The sequence below is a fragment of the Aegilops tauschii genome, chromosome 2 (assembly GCF_002575655.3).
Source record: "Aegilops tauschii subsp. strangulata cultivar AL8/78 chromosome 2, Aet v6.0, whole genome shotgun sequence".
Taxonomy (NCBI): domain Eukaryota; kingdom Viridiplantae; phylum Streptophyta; class Magnoliopsida; order Poales; family Poaceae; genus Aegilops; species Aegilops tauschii.
In genome coordinates, this window is record NC_053036.3 from 567,565,495 (window position 1) to 567,570,320 (window position 4,826).

Consider the following 4,826-nt stretch of genomic DNA (forward strand, 5'->3'; position numbering starts at 1 on the left):
TTTAACCTGATAATTTTATTTTCCATTCCATTGTCTTCTTTAACCTTTCTTGTGGTCTATATGAACTAAGCAGTAATATTCTCCTGCTTATGTAAACACCTCGTCGTACAACCTAGTCAGTAAGACCCTGTTACTATTGTTGATGACATTTCGGTAACCACCGATGGACGAGAACTTTGCCTATTGGTCCGCCTCGTTTCAACGAGCAGGAAAATGGTTCTCTTCGTCCCTCGCCCTTGGTACCAACGATGCTGCCAACATAACTGATCGGTTATTCTCTGACATGCCTTGCTTACATGATCGTGCAAGACGTCACCCCTCTTTCTACTTTTAACCCACATGGTGGGCCCATAACCCACAGTTCCACAGGATCGAAACCTGACTCTCCTGTACACCCCTATTCCTAAAGTTATTCCTCATGCTTGGCTTCGTATGAAAGATCACGAGCCACCATCCTAGTGCTCTATTTTGGTATCAGACGCAATACTTACTCTCGCTGCTCTGGACCCCTTTCTCACTCTGGTTCAGACTTCGAGCAACTATCTATCCACTTGAAACTCCTTATTGTACCTTCAAACTTTACTCTCGATGTGTTTTATTTGTTCAACTCGAGAGGTACTCATAGGCTCATTCATGGGTTAATTCCAGATTATTACCCTTATAGCATTCTGTCGTTGCCGATCTGCCCCGTTACCTATTCGTAAGTACGATGGAACCTCCGAAGAAAGGATGACGACTTCATAATGATGACCTAAAGCAGTGGAATGAAGACATCAATGTAATGGATCGATCTCTTCAAGAAGAGCAGACAATATCGAGAAGATCCGTTAGGTTTTTCGCTACCAGCACCTTCCCCCCTTACTCCCCCGCTTAAAATCTCAGGACGAGATTTCTTGTAGTGGAGGAGATTTGTAACTCCCGGATAATCATGCTACAGTAATCCCACGTTAACGCTACCACGTCACCCCGGTTACTGTTGCTAAATCCCACGTTGGTTCAAATCAATCCAAAATTCAGATTTGAAATAAAGGCAAACATCAAAAGTTTTCAAACTTTAAAACGAACATGTTCGGTTTGTGACTAATAAATCGCAAGTAATTGCGGTGAAGAAACCCCACATTTATAAAATGATTAAATACTCTAAGGTGAATAAAACAGTAGCAAAAACCAATATTAAATGCTTTTATAATTAATAAAAAAACGAAACTAAATGGTTTTGGGGTAAAACCTTTTGGTTGCAGTGGGTTTTGTGTTATTACTAATTTAGGGATCATTTTAAATATTAAGTAAAAACTAAACAGAAAAGAAAGTATAATTAAAAAATAATAAATAAAAGGAACAGAACAAAATAGGAAATGAATAAAAGGAAACCCCCCACTGGGCCATACGGCCCAGCCGGCCAGCCCAACTGGCCCCAACCGGCCCGCTACCCCCTGCTTAACCCCCCCCCCCCCAACTCCCACCGAACCCTAGCCCACGTTCCCCACTCCCCCCCTCACGGTCCACTCCCTCCCGATCTGGATCGGCGCCGCGCCAGCCGCCGACGTCGCCCCGGCGCCGCCTCACCGTCGCTGCCCCGTCCTCGACCTCCTCCCACCAGAGCCACCCCCTCGTCTACCTCCACCTCGTCAGACGCCTCGTCATCATCTCGTCCCCGCCGCCCGAAGCTCCTCCGCCCCGACCCGACGCCGTTGTCCGTCGTCGCCGGACCACCTCGCCGGACCGCCTCCATCGCACGTCCCCGACCTCCTCCCCGCGCCCCACTGCCACTCCCCTACACCGTGTGGTGAGACCTCGCGCGCCCGCGTCCTCGCTCCTCTCTGCATGTCGCCGATGCGTCGTCCGCGCTCACCGCGGCCTCGCCCCGCCCGGCGTGCCCCTGTACACGCGCCCGGGCGCGCTCCGATGCCTCGCCTCCCCCGTACGCGCTCACCTCGTGCTGCCGCTACGGCACTCGCACCACCTGTCGCCCGGGCCTCCAGCGCCCCCCCCTGCTCCGGTCGGCCTCCCCTGAGCACGCCGCGTCCGCCCCTGACCCCGTTGGCCGCGCCCTGCTCCCGCTTCAGCCGCCCTGGCCACTGGCTTGGCCCCGCCGCACTCCCTGCGGGCGACCGTTCGCCCAGGCGCCCGTCGCCCATTAGCCCGCCCCGCTATGGCCCCTAGGGCCAATGACATGTGGGGCCCAGTCCCTCGAACGCAAAAAAAAGGATATAAAAAAGAATTAAAAATAAATAAATAAATAAAACAAATATTAATTAATTAATTAACTAAATTAATAAAGTTAATTAAATCCTGATTAGCTGACTAGTTTAATCTACTTAACCTGCTAATTAAACTAAGTAACTGTTAATTAGTTATCAGTCTATGACAGAATGGACCCACGCGTCAGTTTGACCAAGTCAACTAACTGCTGACATCACCCTGATGTCATGCTGACATCATAATGGAATTTCCTAATTAAATTAATTCTGTTAATTCTAAAAATGAATTAAAACTTTGAAAAATAATGTAAAATAAGCCGTAGCTCGGATGGAAAAACTTTGTACATGAAAGTTGCTCAGAACGACGAGACGAATCCGGATACGCGGCCCGTTCGTCCTCCACACATCCCTAGCATAGCAAACTCGCAACTTTTCCCCTCCGGCCCGTTTGTCCGAAAACGCAAAACGCCGGGAATACTTTCCCGGATGTTTCCCCCCTTCGCCGGTATCACCTAATACCACGTTAGGGCACACCTAGTCCCGCTCATTGCATGTTATGCTTTGTGATGTTTCGATTGCTTTGTTATTTATTGTGTTCCCCCTCCATTACTTATTTCCGGTAGACCCCGAGACTGCCGGTGACCCCAGTTCGACTACGGTGTTAACGACCCCTCCTTGCCAGAACTACCAGGCAAGCCCCCCCCCCTTGATCACCAGATATCGCCTATTCTTCTCTATATTGCTTGCATTAGAAGAGTGTAGCATGTTACTGCTTTCGGTTAATCCTATTCTGCTGCATAGCCTATCATTGTTGCTATAGTTGTTACCCTTACCTGCTATCCTACTGCTTAGTATAGGATGCTAGTGTTCCATTAGTGGCCCTACACTCTTGTCCGTCTGCCATGCTATACTACTGGGCCGTGATCACTTCGGGAGGTGATCACGGGTATATACTATATACTTTATATACATGACACATGTGGTGACTAAAGTCGGGTCAGCTCGTTGAGTACCCGCAAGTGATTCTGATGAGGGGGCTGAAAGGACAGGTGGCTCCATCCCGGTAGAGGTGGGCCTGGGTTCCTGACGGCCCCCGACTGTTACTTTGTGGCGGAGCGACAGGGCAGGTTGAGACCACCTAGGAGAGAGGTGGGCCTGGCCCTAGTCGGCGTTCGCGGATACTTAACACGCTTAACGAGATCTTGGTATTTGATCTGAGTCTGGCCATTTGGTCTATACGCACTAACCAACTACGCGGGAACAGTTATGGGCACTCGACGTCGTGGTATCAGCCGAAGCCTTCGTGACGTCAGCGACGGAGCGGCGCGCGCCGGATTGGACTGGAACGCCTGCTAGGCTAGGTCTGCTTCCGGCCGCGTACGCAATGTGCAGGTGTGCAATGGGCGATGGGCCCAGACCCCTGCGCGCATAGGATTTAGACCGGCGTGCTGACCTCTCTGTTGAGCCTAGGTGGGGCTGCGACGTGTTGATCTTCCGCGGCCGGGCATGACCTAGAAAAGTGTGTCCGGCCAAATGGGATCGAGAGTGTTGGGTTATGTGGTGCACCCCTGCAGGGAAGTTTATCTATTCGAATAGCCGTGTCCCTCGGTAAAAGGACGACCCGGAGTTGTACCTTGACCTTATGACAACTAGAACCGGATACTTAATAAAACACACCCTTCCAAGTGCTAGATACAACCCGGTGATCGCTCTCTAATAGGGCGACGAGGAGGGGATCGCCGGGTAGGATTATGCTATGCGATGCTACTTGGTGAACTTACCATCTACTCTCTTCTACATGCTGCAAGATGGAGGTGGCCAGAAGCGTAGTCTTCGACAGGATTAGCTATCCCCCTCTTATTCTGGCATTCTGCAGTTCAGTCCACCGATATGGCCCTTTACACATATACCCATGCATATGTAGTGAGCTCCTTGCTTGCGAGTACTTTGGATGAGTACTCACGGTTGCTTTTCTCCCTCTTTTCCCTCTTTCCTTTCTACCTGGTTGTCGCAACCAGATGCTGGAGCCCAGGAGCTAGACGCCACCGTTGATGACGACTCTTACTACACTGGAGGTGCCTACTACTACATGCAGCCCGCTGACGACGACCAGGAGTAGTTAGGAGGATCCTAGGCAGGAGGCCTGCGCCTCTTTCGATCTGTATCCCCGTTTGTGCTAGCCTTCTTAAGGCAAATTTGTTTAACTTATGTCTGTACTCAGATATTGTTGCTTCCGCTGACTCGTCTATGATCGAGCACTTGTATTCGAGCCCTCGAGGCCCCTGGCTTGTATTATGATGCTTGTATGACTTATTTATGTTTTAGAGTTGTGTTGTCATATCTTCCCGTGAGTCCCTGATCTTGATCGTACACGTTTGCGTGCATGATTAGTGTACGGTTGAATCGGGGGCGTCACATTGGCACTACACTAGTTTCAAAAACGTTCTTATATTATGGGACGGAGGGAGTACGAAGAAAGAGATAGAGATGAGTAAAAAAATTACACTTATAGCCAACCTTGTTGTAGTATGAGTGACTAAGTGATGACTATGTATGACATGCCAACATCAGATAGCCTAACGCACCGTGTTAAATCTCCAAGGGCGCGACCGCACGAGCGACGCG

At 49.9% G+C, this 4,826-nt stretch overlaps 1 long non-coding RNA gene across 1 annotated transcript; it reads left to right on the forward strand.

Moving 5' to 3' along the window:
* Positions 1–1,500: 1,500 nt before the first annotated feature.
* On the forward strand, positions 1,501–4,514 carry LOC141042090 (uncharacterized). Its single transcript, XR_012203910.1, has 2 exons — positions 1,501–1,786; positions 4,220–4,514. It is a non-coding gene; the product is annotated as an uncharacterized lncRNA (long non-coding RNA).
* The last annotated feature ends 312 nt before the right edge of the window (positions 4,515–4,826 follow it).